The sequence below is a fragment of the Phalacrocorax carbo genome, chromosome 5 (assembly GCF_963921805.1).
Source record: "Phalacrocorax carbo chromosome 5, bPhaCar2.1, whole genome shotgun sequence".
NCBI lineage: Eukaryota > Metazoa > Chordata > Aves > Suliformes > Phalacrocoracidae > Phalacrocorax > Phalacrocorax carbo.
Window position 1 is genome coordinate 51654985 of NC_087517.1, and position 15201 is coordinate 51670185.

General features: G+C 48.9%; 1 protein-coding gene across 3 annotated transcripts in view; it reads left to right on the forward strand.

Annotated features, from left to right (window-relative positions):
- Window positions 1-389: 389 nt before the first annotated feature.
- Window positions 390-15201, forward strand: part of CD151 (CD151 molecule (Raph blood group)) — a 36888-nt gene continuing 22076 nt past the window's right edge. Inside the window, exon 1 of one of the 3 annotated variants that reach the window (XM_064452441.1) lies at window positions 390-570. The gene's annotated coding sequence lies outside the window, so the exon portion shown is untranslated. Of the gene's footprint in view, window positions 571-5171; window positions 5417-15201 lie in introns of those variants that run through there. The other 2 variants (XM_064452439.1, XM_064452440.1) reach the window with 2 other exon arrangements.

The window sequence follows — 15201 nt, forward strand, 5'->3', positions numbered from 1 at the left end:
AGGGCATTTCATGGAAAACTCTTTAACAAGCAGAACTGATGCCTTAAAAAAAAAAAAAAAAAAGACAGAGAAAGTAGCTCGAGCTCGAGTTTGCTGTAGCGTGCTGCCCGTGGCAATGGAAACGCCAGCGTGGGGCCCGGGCGGGCCCGTGGGTCGCTGCGGCCCGAGGCACGGTTGACAGGCTGCCACACCACCAGCGACGCCAAGCGCCCCGCGGCCGCGCCGAGCCCGCAGACCCCGCAAACCGCCGCGTTTCGGGGCGTTTTGTTTTGCAGGAAACGAGAAGGAGCGCAAGCGGGCGAAGCCAGGCCTCCCACGCCGTCCCGTACCGCGCCGTGCGAGGGGCCGGGTGGCAGAAGGCGGTGCCCCCCGACGAGGCACCGCCCCGCGGGGTCGGGGCGGTGGCGCCTGCGGGGCGGGACGCCCTCCCTCCGTCCCTTCCCTCTTTCCCTCGGACCATTCTTCCTCCCTGTGTTCCCTCCTTCCTTCCCTCACAGCGCGGAGGTCGGGGCGGGAGGCGGTGCGGAGCGGACTGGTGCGGCGCGGCGCGGCGCGGCTCGCTGCGGAGGGGTGAGGCGGGGCGCCCCCGAAATGGCGGCCGCCCGGGGAGGGAGGGAAGGAGGGCGGGAGGTGGCGGGGCGCGCGGGTCCCCGCCGGCCGTGGGGCAGCGGCGCGGCTCGGAAGCGGGACGGGAGAAGGGGCCGGGGGCAGCCCGCGCCGTCGTCCCGGGCTCCCCACGCCGCCCCCAGCCCCTGACAGCCCGGCCGGTGAGGCGGGAGGCGAAGGGCCGCCCGTGGGCCCTGGGGGTTGCAGCCGGGGTCTGGCGCTCTCCTCAACCCCCGTGCCCTCCCTGAGGTGGTCCGCCGGTACCTGACCGCCGTCACCGAAGGCCAGTTCTGTTGCAGCACCTTGACTTCTGCATATTTTTTTTTTTTTTTAAGGGTTTTAACCTGTCGCGGGAGGGGCGCGTGTGTGTGTCAGCAACTTTGCACAGCCCGTGCATTAGGAAAGGTGTTCTGAACGCTGCCATAATATTTGAAACGATATTTATCTCCCTCTGCATTTTGTTCAGTTAAGTGTCCCTGTTGTACAAAGAAGACTTAGCCTTTATGTTGGGCCTGTAGGACCTTTGGAGGCAGAGGAGGGGGCGAGCAAGCTCTTGTTTACCACAACACGCAGTCCGTGTTGTGTCTCTTTCATTTTCCGGAAGCTGAATGAGATGGGAATCTGATGGTGATGGGTTATCGTTGCACCGCAGTGTTGTTTGCCATGAGTAGTCTTTCCCAGTAGCCTTTGCTTCATGTCATCTCATGAAGAACATAAACTGCTGTAAATTTTTTAAAATCCTGGCTTTTCCTGAGGGCTTTTGTAATCAACCTGTTGAATTTTATCAATGGCATAGCTTTAGTTCCGACTGCTCCACGGCATCTCTTAAATTATGCTGCTTCACTTTGTCCCCCTACAGCACTTCCTGGCTTGCTCTGAGAGATCAGGTGGTGTCTGCTAGGACAAGGGTTAATTAAAATGGCATCCCCCATCAGAGGTAATGCCAAGTGGTGGCCATTTTGTTGAAACAGTTTTGAAACTGAGCCTCTTGTTTCCTTTGCCATCTGCAAGGCCATTGCCTAGGTTCTTAAGAAGCTTGTGGTGTGACCGGATATTTACCATCCAGTATTGTTCAGGCTGAAGGGTCTCTTAGCATGTCATCAGACAGACAAAGGTCCATCCCAGTCCTCCTGCAGGACTCTCACTGCTACCAGAGATGACTTCCTCACTGATGGAGAGAGCAGAGCATCTGTCTCTTCTGAGTGGTTGCTGAGCTCAATGGAAACTAGAAAAGTCAATGCAAAAGTTTCAGTGTATTTAGATTCTCTGAAGGAGTTTGTGTGCCTAGCACAGGCAGTTCCCAATCTGCAAGTTGTTGGAAGCTGGGCAATGTTTGGTGCAGCATCATTTATCCTTTACCTGAGGCATCTGGTGATGGGTCCCTGTTAGAGGCATAATGCTGGCTTGCATAGATTGGGTGTGGGCTCTGGTTTGCTACAGCTGCTCTTAGGTGCCTGTACTTTGAGTCAAACATCCTTGCTGAAAGCTTGGGTTGTGAGTTGGAGGAGTTGGCAGCTTTTGAGCTCCTCCATGTAACTATCCTGAGATCAAATCCTTGCTCTGTAGTTTCCAGGTGATGTCTTTCTGTCCACATGCTGTATTTCTGCAAAAAGCATGTTTTATTCCCAACTGTCACATATATTGATTGTCCTGTGGCTTACCTTCTTGGTGGAGTCCTTCTGCAAAGGAGGAGAATGACTCCCCCAGTTGCCTGGTGAAAGTCCTGGCAGCCTCTGCTGTATGTTGACTCCAGTAAACAATAAGAACATACCTTTTTCTATGTGCTTGCGATAATGTCCCATGTGTGACATCTCATTTTTCTCTGGAATCTGAGGTGGGTAGTCCATCCTGCAGCACGTTTTGTGGGAGCTTAACAGTCAAGTTTTCTTTCTCCTGTCTCAAGGCAGGTGTGTTAAAGGAGGGTTTGTTCTTAGTGCAGAGAGCAGAGCAGTGAGTAAGAGGAACTTTTACAGTGTTGTTGGGACTGTTGCTCTTCTTCTCTTGGGTCCAGTACAAAAGCCATCTTTGAGAAAGCAGGGAATACCAACCAAAGAAGATTTTTCTCCAATGCTTTAGCTTCCCAGCCCCCTTGTGCAGAAGGGAAGTCTTACACCAGTTTGGAAGTAGGCAGGACTCTGAGGCTTCTCTTCAAGTAGAGTAAGGCATGCACAGCCGAAATCTTGGCTCTGCGAAGGATATTTTCAGTGCAGCCTCTGAAAGTTTGTGTTGAAGGGTGTGAGAGATTCTTCAGCAAGGGGGTGGAAGAAAGCTGCTTTTATTCCCTTGTCAAGTAAAAATGCTAGGTGGGAGTGCCTGGTGGAGTGCTATCTGTCCCTGTTAGGAAGTTTCCAGAGGGTGTATTGTATTATTCCCAGCTAATACAGCTTGTAGCACAACTCCAGGTGTTCCTGTTACACATACACAGACCACGCAACAACTCCCTTGCTCTTGAGACAACCCTGAAGGGGTTGACTGGTGAGCTGTGTCTCCTCTAGTTGGGTCATCCCACAGATAAATTCAGTTGTTGCTTCTACAAAGTTTGGCTTCTGCTCTAAGGAGTGCATTGGTTTACTTGTTATGCATAGGAGAAAAATACATATTTACATGTATTTGTCCATGTGGCAAACTATACTGTCTGATGTTTCCAGGTGATTTGGTCACTTACAAAGCAGTCATGCTGTCCCTCTCTGCTTTTCTTGTGCCTTCTGTTTAAGACACAAGCTTAGAGAGGTAAAAGGTGGATAGATTGACTCTGAAAAACAAAAAGGACGAGCTTTGCTTTCTCATGTCTCAGTCTGCTACTGCTCTCCCCATGGCCTCATCAGTTTTGCTCTTGAAACCTCCTGAGAAGATCCTCTCCTACTCCCCACCTCTACTCTCTGTTCCTGGGCTTGACACTGGGTTATCTCCAGCTGTCCCAGAGCATGTGCACTGGCAGCTGAGGTCACGGAAAGCCTGAGGGAGGGTGACCCCTAGGAATTACAGCTCGCCTCAGCTTCCCTGCCTGTGAGGAACAGAAGCTTCAGTCTCCCTGGTTGGTTAAAAACCTTCAAGATCCTGAAGGTGAAGACCAGGTCTCTTTCCATCTCACTTGCTCATCTGGCCTTTCAGACCCTGAATGTGATTTTCCTTTTGCCACAGCAAAGCCAAAATGAAATGAACAGTGTCACTGTATGTAAACTCACCCCATTTTCCCATTCTTTTGCACATGCATTTTGGCAAAGCTTTCCCCCAGGGTAGTGACCATCTTCCCAATCTTGAGAAGTGTGCTTTTCCCTGCCACCCCATGCCTGAAGCCAGGGTGTGGAGGGAGAAATGAGGAACGGCAGGGCTGCAGGATGGAGATGAGGTGTTTTGTCAGTTCTGCAGAGAGCACCTTGTACCATCCCTCCCCATGGCACAAAACCCATTCGCTGCCAGGCCTCTTGGCAGGGATCAGCATGGTAATAGCAGCGCTGCTGATGGGCATCCTCGCTGGTGTGCTGCTCTGTCCCACCTGCCAGACTCCCCCGTTGTGATCTCGACAGCCTGGCAATCTAGGGAATGAATTCAGTCAGTCCTATTAGTCCTGCATCCCGGCTGCTGTATAGTAATAAAACTCTTGGCAGAATCGGCAGGAGGATAATGACTATTTTGTACCCCTGGTATCTAATGGCAGAATAAGAGGTGTGTTTTGGGGTCTGGGCCACATTTGGTTATGACCAGCTTGGTCCATGTTTCTAGCCTAAGTTATTGCTAGCTTGTTTGGTTCTAGCCTAAGCTCTCTTGCTGGTTGAGTGGTTGCGGCTCTCCAGTACCAGCTGGAAAAGTGCTGTACAGCTCAGAAGGTGCATTTCAAGCAGTAGTGAAATAAGCTCAACATGGGCCTGAATTGTAGCTGGCTCCTTAGAAGGATGCAAGCAAGAGTAGCTGCCATGACATGCCAGCTGGGGTCTTCATGGAGTTATTGATAAATATATATATTTCTCTGTGTGTGTATTTCATGTATAGTAGTGCTGGACACTACTGGAGGCAGGATACTGGTTTAGTGGGATAAGGAAGGATATCAGGAATTATGTTCTGCAGGGGTCAAGGGAGGGTCCTTCAGAGCTGTTTAATTTCATCTGGGTGTTGACCCACAGCCACTGTCAGCTGTTTCGTACAGCCAACCCAATGCAATTTTAATCATGCCATGAGTTGCACGCTGCGTATTGCCTGCATTCATGCAGGCTGCTGCGGAATCGCATTTTCTATCTGCTGAGTGTGTGTCTATGAGGTGAGTGCATCTGAGTGAGGGAGTGTGGAGGATGTGGGATGTGGCATGGCCTTTTAAGAGAGGTGGAAATGATACGTGTGGGAAGTGCAGGAGAGGATGTTGCTCAGACCCATGGGTTATTCCTGGCAGCTGTAACGAGGCTTCGTAAGGAAAAATCAAGACAGAAGTAGGTGACACAAAATGTTTGGCACCGAGTTTTGTTTCCTATTGATTGCTGGTGCCAGATATGAATGCAAAAGGAGCAAAGTTCACTTTCCCAACCCAGCTTCTCTTTTCCTTTATAGGAAAGAAAACAGGAGCTGGTTTTAAACAGAGCAGTGGGGAGCTGGGGCAGTGGAAAGAGTTGTGAGGCTCTAAGTGCCTGTGCTTCAGTGGAGTTTGTCCCTGTAGCTGCAAAGTGGAAGGTGCACACTCCTACAGAGCTGTGGAGTTGGGCTGAAATCTGCAGCATGTTTCCCAAGATGTCTTTTCACCGTAGGAGAGGGACAGGTTGAGAGGAACAAACACCTTCTGGAGATGCTGCGGGAGAAAGATCTGGCTGTGCTGTACAAATTGGTAAGGTGAAAGCATATCTGATACCTCACCCTAGAACACTTCTGCCCCTGGGGGGGAGAAGTAGACAGGAGAAAGACCAAGCAGATAATGACTATTTTGCACTCCTGGCATTGCATGTCAGAAAAAGAGGTATGTTTTGGGGTCTGGGCCACGTTTGGGTATGACCAGCTTGGTCTGTGATTCTAATCTAAGTAAGTTCTTCTTGCTGGTTGGGTGGTTATGGCTGTCCAGTCCAGGCTGGAAAATTGCTGTACAGCTCAATAGGTGCATTTCAAGCAGTAGTGAAATAAGCTCAACACAGGCCTTAAAGCGTAGCCAGCTCCTCTACAGAAGGATGTAGGTGTGGGTAGCTGCTAGCTGGGGCAGGATACTGGTCTAGTGAGAGAAGGAGGAGCAGTGAGGAATTGGCTCTGCGGAGGTTAATGTCCTTGGCAGCTCTTTAAATGCAAGTGTATGACTTACTAGCATAGCTGGAGTACAAACAACAGATTATTTGGCTCTGTTAAGAGATCCAGTTAAAACTGGGACCAAGAGTGGTTTGAGGTAGGAATTTCTGGGGGAGAGGTTTCTGTTTTGTGTGAAGTGGATCATTTTTTGAGCCTTGCTGACCTGTTATCTGCCAGAGCAACAGCTGGGATGTCTGCGTGGTTGTATTTTAAGGGAGTGCTCTGATCAGTGACCACCACACTGCAACAATAAAGAAAATAAGGGGGAGGGATATTTTTGGTCAAATTTATACACTAACAGAGCCAGCTGGAAGATGCCAGCCATGCTGGAATGTCTGGCATGCCAGCCAGTGAGCGGGACTTCTGGAGTGCTGGACGAGGCAGGAGTGAGTCATGGCTTGTGAATATCAGTATTTCTTCCTAGCTTTGGTGGAATCCAGAAGGGAGGAATTCATACTCCATACCTCCCCTGCACATTGCCCTGGAAACAGAGCTGATTTGTTATTTTTCCCCATGCTCACTGTAAGCTGCACGCAGAGCTCCTGGGGAGGTGGTGGGGAGCTGTGTATGCAGCCACAGCAGTGTACGGTGAGCATAGAAGCCGGGCACATGGACACATGCATGGCAGGCGCTGCCTTGGAGCAGCCAGCTCTGGAGCAAGAAGGGGTCTTGTTCGTTTGTGTCAAGTGCTGTGCGTGAGGAACGTGTGTATGGGAAAGTGCTGGGTTCTGTGCTTGTGGGTTTGTCTGATGTAGCACAGAAGGGATGAGTCCAGTCCTGTGTGGAAGTACAACTTGCTGAGGAGTTCAGATGCCAGTGAGCTAGAAACTGTGGTTAGTTGCAGGTCCCCCCGTTGCTATGTGGAGTAGCCCTCTTCCATGTGTTTTTTGAGACTTGGCTTAAGTGAGAGGTCTGCCAGAGGTGAGGTGAGAGATTTGATGTGATCTCCAATTTACCTTGTCCACTCAGAGGGTTCTTCTGTTATCAGGAGGACCTCTTTAGGTATTTGGGGAGGAGGCACTGTCAGGCTGGTTTCTGTGCCTTTGAGTCCCAGTTTCCTGGGTTTTTTTCTCCTCCTGAGCAGGGAAAGAGTACAAGCCCCCTGCTGAGCTCCTGTGCTGTATGTGGGGAGTGAGCCCGCTCCCAGCCTTGGAGACGGGCTCTGGAGAGTGTAACAAAAGCCTGCTCTGTCCATTGTGTGCTGCCCAGGGCTTACCTCTGGTGTGTGCAGTGTTTCTGGGGACAGGAAAAAAGGGAATTTAAACCACTGTGCTGACACCAGGAAAAAAATCCTGATTGCTGACTTCAGTGGGCCGTTTGCCCTCATTGTTGGTCAGGCACTGGGGAAGCATGGATCCTTACTCATAGGTGTGCTGCAAGAAGCCTGGAAGGAGGAAAAAGCAGACACAGTTGCAGAGAAAGAGCTCTGCTTTCACTGGTGCAATGAGCTTTACTTTGGCTGCATGTGTCTCCAAGTGGAAGAAAACCCCCTTGTAGAAAAAAGGTATTTTATCGTTTGCTACTTCATGAGGAATTTTAAGAAGTTTTTAGGAAAATAGAAGGGAGGGGGAAGCCAACTTAGATGAGAGCAGTGAGAGTATCCAAATTAAATTATTGTAGTTATATCAATGTAATTCTTATTATCAGTATATTTACAAGTGTGTAAGTGGGAAGCTGGTTTCCCTGTGTATGAAGGGCATAGCTGCTGCAGATCAGCATTATCCTCCCAATTTCTGACATTGATAACCAAGTCTGGCCAGCCCAGGTCCCTTCTCCCTGTATCACCCAGACCAAATAGTCTTTTTTGTTTTCCTGTGTCTGCACGGTAGCAGTTATCAAGTCAGATGCCGTGGCTGTGTGTGTGTATACCACTGCGGTGAGTAGTTTTCTGAGTGGCAGGAAGGTGGCCTTGACACCAGAGCAGTCAGTGCTGAAACCACCCTTTCATCCCAGGTCAGTAGTAGGAGGGTTATTTTCTGTGCCAGAATTACTTCCAGCATGAATTTTAGAGTTTTATGTAAATTCTTCAAAAGCAAGAAGTGGCTTGTTTTCTGGGTTCGTCTATCCCTTGATATCCTAGAGGGACCTAATTTTCACAATGGGCATTTAGTACTGAGCGAAACTCAGATCAAAGTGAAGGTAGTTACTCAGTTTCTTCAGAAACTTGTGGCTGTGTTGTTCCTGGATTTTCTCTGAGTACTTTTTGCTTTTAATGTTTAAGGACTCGCTGAGTGTCTTAAAAAAACTACAAGTGAACCATGCTATGGACTGCTTTTACCTTACTGCTCACTAGTGGCATGGGGTGCATTGAAGGCCGGATAATGAGTCTGCCCAATGCCGGATGTTTGCCATGTTCCTGTCTCTTACACGCAGAGGAAAATGCTCTGCTGCTTTCTGCTGAGCTCAAAGAAGCAGTCTCAATGCTGAGTATGTGCCAGTAATGTTTGGAGAGGCTCCTGAGGGGAAAAAAGTATGTGGTTCCTCCCATCTCCCGAAGTCTTCTTGAGTGTTCCTGGTAATTGAGGGTTAATCCAGGGTGTCCCAGAGTTGTAGAGTAGACTACTTTTAGCCTTTCAAATTGTAACCTTTAAAATAGCAGGAGATCAGATCAGATTATGTGGTCCCTCCTGACTTGAAAATTGACCTCCAAGGCACAGGGGAAGGATTAAGTTTCAAACTCCTTTTAGGCTTTCCTTTAATGAAGCTTGTTCATAATAATGCTAAGGTAACCTCTGGGTTGGTTGGTGGAGAAATACCCTGCAGGATTTCCCTGCTTCATTTGAAGTCCAGCTGGTTTCTGCTGTCATCTGGTAAAGGAACCCTTTTCCAGTTACTTATTCCTGCCAGCTCTAAATGAAATTGATGATACACTGAGACAGACTCGCCAAAGTTTCTGTACTGATTATAGCTCTGTACGCTTCATGGGGAGCTGCCCTTTGTCTGTGTGTTTATTTAAAGCAGCGGAGAGGATCCAGGCAAGCTTGGGTGCCCCTGCGTGCAGGTCTGTATAAAGACTGGTGGAGTGACATGTTTCAGGGTGGTGGTTGATGGCTTGGGGCTGGGGGATTTCTTTAGAGCTCCTTGGTGTGTGCTCTGGGGTCATGGACTTTTTATCCTTTCCCCTGCCCCCAGGCTTGGCAAAGGGCCAGCAAGTAATTGCCTTGAGGACAGCCCTTGCCTCCCAGTTATTTATTCACATGCTGGTGCCTCCCTGTCAAGTTTGCAGGCTGGTCTAAAAACAGCTGCATAAATGGTTTTGGTGGAGTCATTAAAACCCGCTACACAAGAGCGAGGCAGAAGAGGGAGGAATGTTTATTTTGGGGGGTCATTATATTTGGGGGTGGTTTAATTTTTACTGGAAGAATGGTCCTTTTTCAAGGCAGCCTTAAGCATCATGGATTGAGCATTGTTTCCAGCATTGCTCCTATAGCAACAGTAGAGACAGCTCCTATGAACTTGGACTTACAGCTCTGGGAAATGAAATGTCATTTAATTTGCCCTTGACTGTTTTGATATTTGATCTGACTCTAGTAAAGTGTTTTTAGCTCTGGAGAGGAATAGGACTCCTCAAAGTGTTCAATGATCACTCCAAAACAACCTTGGAGACACGGACGTCAGGGATGTATAAGGACTGATGTCAGAAGAGATTTCTTGGCCATTCCTGGCGCCGCTGTTAGCGAAGTGTGTAATTCCAGGTGTGAGAGTGTTCCTGCATGAGGTGACTGTCCTGGGTAGGAAGGGAGGCTCCTGAAGATGTCACTGGTGTCTAGCTGCCATGCTGAGGTGAGAGCGGCCGTCGCCCCGTTCTGTGGCTGCATGGTGTTCCCTTATCTGTCAGTGTGCTGGGGTGCTGCAGAGTGCCTTGTCCTGTTCCTAGGACCGCAGCTCCATTGCTGACACGCTGAGAAGTTTTCTCTGGCATGACTGGCACAAGTCCTGAGCTAAGCAGCAACATGGCTGAATTGATAAGAGTGTTAACCGTAGTTCCCACTGTTCAGTCCCTTCTCAGCTGATTTTAAAATGTGACCTTGTGGAGTTGAAACTGAGGCAGGCTGCCTGGGAGAGATCCGTGGGCTGACTCCAGAGAAGACTTTTACTTTTCTTGTTTACACTGCAGAAAGTGCGAACAGGAACAGCCTACTCAAGGCAAAACAAGTTTTGCTAAAGCTGGTGCCAGCTTTTTATGCACTTCTTGCTTTGTGCTGTCTGTGGTCAGGTGTCTCAGGCAGGGCAGCGCTAATAAGTAGCTTGAACGCTTTGCATTTTACAGCTTTGTGTTCTGTAGTGGTCTTCCAGAGGACAGAACAGCTTGGTGGATGGAGAATGGATGTTGGGATGCAAGGAGAATGAATCCATCTCTTCTGTCTGCTGGGAAAGCCACTTGATCTCACTGCGCTCCTATTAGAACATGCTACCTTGTTTTCTTTGCTGGGATGCTTTGAGGATGCAAAGGCTATTTTAGGCAGTGAGGTTATAGAACATTGTGTCATTGAGAGGCTAGAAATGTACCCTATGGTGACACAGCTTCCTGTCCTCTCTTCCAAAAACTGCTGCACCTATTTTTGACAGTGGGATTTAAAGTCATTAAAGTCATTAAAGACAATTCATTTGTGAGCTCGGTGAGGTGAAGATGATGGCCTACCATGGGATATGCACCAGATGCTGTGGGCAGGTAAAAAATCTACCAGATTTTAGCCAGTCACCTTTTCACTGTAGAGATTTCATAGAATCACAGGTTGGAAGGGACCTCAGGGATCATCTAGTCTAGACTGTGCTCCTCCTAGAAAGGTTGGACAAGATGGCCCAGCACCCTGTCCAGACGACTCTTGAAGGTGTCCGACGTGGCCAAGTCGACCACTTCCCTGGGGAGATTATTCCAATGGTTGACTGTCCTCACTGTGGGAAATTTCCCTCTCGTGTCCAATCATAATCTTCCCAAGAGCAACTTGTGTCCATTCCCCCTTGTCCTCTCCATGTGATTCTGTGTAAAAAGGGAGTCTCCATCTTCTTTGTAGCTGCCCCTTAAGTACTGGTACATGGTGATGAGATCCCCTCTGAGCCTCCTTTTCTCAAGGCTGAACAAACCCGGCTCTCCCAGCCTATCCTCACATGGCAGGCTTCCCACTCCTTTGATCATCTTGGTGGCCCTTCTCTGGACCCCTTCCAGCCTGTCCACATCCTTTTTGTATAGCGGGGACCAGAACTGTACACAGTGCTCCAGGTCTGGCCTGACAAGCGCTGAGTAGAGCGGGATAATGACTTCTTTCTCTCTGCTGGCGATGTCCTTTTTGATGCAACCCAGCATCCTGTTGGCCGCAGCAGCACACTGTTCGCTCATGTTGAGCTTCCTGTCCATTCCCATTTGTAGGGAATTAAACTGAAAGTACCTCTGTGGTGAGACCGCAGCCAAATTTTGTGTGACACTGCTCTCTACAACACAGCACATGTTCTTAGGTTAGTTTTTGCCTGAGTCAAACCACTGTGTAAAAACCCAGCTATTCGTAGAGAGTGAACAAATGGTCGTCACTGCTGCATTATTTGGGAAGCTCTTTGAATTCATGTACGGAATTGCCTGAATAGGCTTTTTAGGGGCTGGGAGGATTTTTATCCTCCCAGGATTTTTAGGGCTTGTTGGCTTGGTCCTAGTACTGGTTTTGTGAGCACTCCCTGAAAACACTGAGGACCCAGTGGCTTTGCTGAGAGCTCAGCTGAAAATGAATGTAATGAATAGGAAGGTAATGAATAGGGAGGGATCAGGCAGAAAGCTGATTCTGCACAAACTGTTTTGTTTAGAAATGTGGTTTAATGCTACTGGTAAGTTCTCCAGTGCAGACAAAGCCCTGCTTTAAAACAAAACAAAACAAAAAAACCCAAACCAAACAAAAACCCTCACAAACCCCACAATGCCCATGAACAGAGTTGGGAGAACAGAATTTAAAATACCAATAGCAGGCTGTAGTGAAGAGTTCATGTTGTCTGTTGGCTAATCCTGACCTATCTGAACTATTGTTTCTCCTCATGGCAAACCCTCATTGCTATGAGCTCTCTGCAAACACATACCAGGCACTGGTTTCTGGTGCTTTGGGTGAGAGAAAAAGAGACGGTTATTGTTCCTCTCCTCAGTTCAATGACTGGTGAAGTGGTTCCTGTGTATAAATAGCGTAAAGTGCTTCGGGATCCTTCAGGATAAAGGAGGCCTTATGAGATACAAGAGGATGTTGTTTGACAGAGAAGCAGTTCCTGTTGGTTGCACAGTGCATGCTGGTCTCTGGCCTGCCTTGCAGCACGCGATGGCAACTGGGTGATTGGAGGGAGTGTTTGCTTCCCTGGTTATCCACTTCTGGGAGCAGCAGATGGGGGCTTCCTGCTCACAGGATGTGGCTGGCTGTGTATGTTTTGCTAGGACCAGAAAGCCCTATGAATGTTTTTTTGTTTGTTTTATAGTGAAACACTGCTAGACCACAAACACATGCAGTCCTGGGCATGCTCGATCAGTCTTTCTTTCTCTGTCATGCTTTCTTTTTCTTAATGGTTGTGAAATTGGTTTTATGTTAAGGTTCCTTTTATTCTCAAGGATTCCAAAGCCAGCCATCACCTGGCCCAGGTTTGACTAATCCCCTCATAAAACACTTAATTCACAGGTATGTATGTGATGCTGAACATGTAAATCCTTGCTGAGTTTGAAATTTATGCTCGTTGTTATTTATGCTTCAGTAAGTCCCGGCCCTGGGGAGTAAAGAGTCTTGAAAAAAATGAGTGTGAGGGCTAAATGCTCTTTTCCTGAGAGACAACTCTTGTCTCAAAGAGCAGGTGGCTCCTCAGGTGTATTAGGCACACAATTCCTTGCTGGATACCTGACTCTCATCAAAATTAGCAGGAGTTAAGGGTCTACATCTCTCTTGAGGGGTCTATTCAAAATGCAGCAGCTTGAGCCAGGGTAGAAGAAAGGAGGGATTTGGCAAGTCTCCTGAGGGGTGACAGCAGGACTGTGATACGCCTGTGGAGATGATGCCTAGACCCAGAGGATGTTGAGGTGAGATCCTCCCAAGCTCCCAGGATGGGGTCTGGCTTATCCTAAGTCCTTCAGAAGGGTGCTCTCCCAGTTCAGAGGTGGGGCCAAGCAGGGTCTGCCAAAGATGGCCAAAAGATCTTACTTCTTGTTGAATGTAGGTGGCTTTCTAAGTTGTCTTCACGTCTCCCAGAACCACTGTGCACAGTCCTGGTAGGAGGAGGTAATGTGGCTGGAAAACATTGCTTTGTATTCCTCGCTTCTCAGCAGCCCCTGAAAGGCTTAGGGTAAGATCCTATTATGCTAGGTACTGTACAGTCAAGGAAGATGACTTCATGCCCTCAGGAACACGTAAGCAGTATAGACAATAGGCAGAAGGAGACAAAGGCAGTTTCCAATCTGTGGTCTGGGGAATCTCATTCAGCAGTGCTAAACGAGTTCAGCTTCCATGTGAAGTGTCAGGGAGGAGGGTTTTGGACCAAAATCTGTTCTGCATGCCTGCCCCCCACACAAGTATATGTGACAATTCCTGAGCTTCTTTGACTCACTGGATGTCTGGCTTGTGTTTTGCCTTCTTCCCAGCCCTAGAGGCACAAGTACTGTGACTTTCCAGCATGTTCCAACATGCTGAGATGGAGAGCAAAGTGTTCAGCTTTGCATCCTGGGTTAGCTTTCTCTTCTGAAAGGACAGGATTGCGGGAGCAGCATGAAGCAGATGGATAAATGGTAGGGCACAAGGGCTGCTCAAGGAGAGTTTGGGCCCAGCCTCAGGACTGAGGATGCTTCAGAGCTATTGCTTTGCAGGTGAAAGTGCTGCCTGCATATACTGCACCACCACCCACCCCACCTCCGCCCTGATGAACAACAGGCAAGGAGAAGTCTGAGGTAGTCAACAACTTTTTTGTCTCAGTCTTCACTGGCAGCCTCTCTTCCCACACCTCTTGAGTGGACCTCAAGGCAGGGACTGGGGGAGCAAAGTCCCTCCCACTGTAAGGGGAGATCAGGTTTGAGACCACCTGAAGAACCTGAATATACATAAGTCAATGGGACCTGACGAGACATATCCCAGAGTCCTGAGGGAATTGGCTGATGTAGTCACTAAGCCACTCTCCATGATATGTGAAGAGTCATGTCAGTCAGGTGAAGTCAATGGTGCCTGGTAAAAGGGAAACATTGCACCCATTTTTAAAAAGGGTAGAAAAGAGGGCCCTGGGAACTACTGACCTGTCAGTCTTACCTCTGTGCCTGGGCAGATCATGGAACAGATCCTCTTAGAAACAGCATCTCAAATCTCAAGAGCAAGTCTTGCCTGACCAACCTAGTGGCCTTCTATGATGGAGTGACTACATTAGTGGACAAGGGAAGACCTGTGGATGTCATATATCTAGACTTCTGTAAGGCCTTTGACACTGCCTTCCCCCCCCCCCCCCCGCCAACCTTCTCTCTAAATTAGAAAGATATGGATTTGATGAATGGACTATTTGGTAGATAAGGAATTGGCTGGATGGTTGCAGAAGGCCCAGAGAGTGGTGGCCAGTAGCTTAATGTCTGGATGGAGATTAGTGACAAGTGGTGTCCCTCAGGGGTCTGTACTGGGGCTAGTACTAATATCTTCATCAATGACGTAGACAGTGGGATCGAGTGCACCCTCAGCGCGTTTGCGGGTGACACAACAGAAGGATAGGATGTCATCCAGAGAGACCTGGACAAGCTGGAGAGGTGGGCCCACATGAACCTCATGAGGTTCAGCAAGTCCAAGTGCAAAGTCCTGCACCTGGGTCGGGGCAAACCCCAGTATCAATACAGGCTGGAGGATGAAGGGATTAAGAGCAGCCCTGCAAAGGAGGACTTGGGAGTACTGGTGGATGAAAAGCCAGATATGAGCCAGCAACGTGCGCTCGCAGCCCAGAAAGCCACCCATATGCTGGGCTGCATCAGAAGAAGCATGGCCAGCAATTTGAGGGAGGTGATTCTGTCCCTCTACTCTGCTCTGGTGAGGCCCCACCTGGAGTGCTGCGTCCAGCTCTGGAGCCCTCAGTACAGGAGAGACATGGACCTGTTGGAGCAGGTCCAGAGGAGGGCCACAGAAATGATCTGAGGGCTGGAACAGCTCTCTTTTGAGGACAGGCTGAGAGAGTTGGGGTTGTTCAGCCTAGAGAAGAGAAGGCTCCAGGGAGACCTTATTGCGGCCTTTCAGTACTTGAAGGGGGCTTATAAGATGGGGACAGACTTTTTAGTAGGGCCTGTAGCAATAGGACAAGGGGTAATGGTTTTAAACTAAAAGAGGGTATATTCGGACTAGATACAAGGAAGAAATTTTTTACGATGAG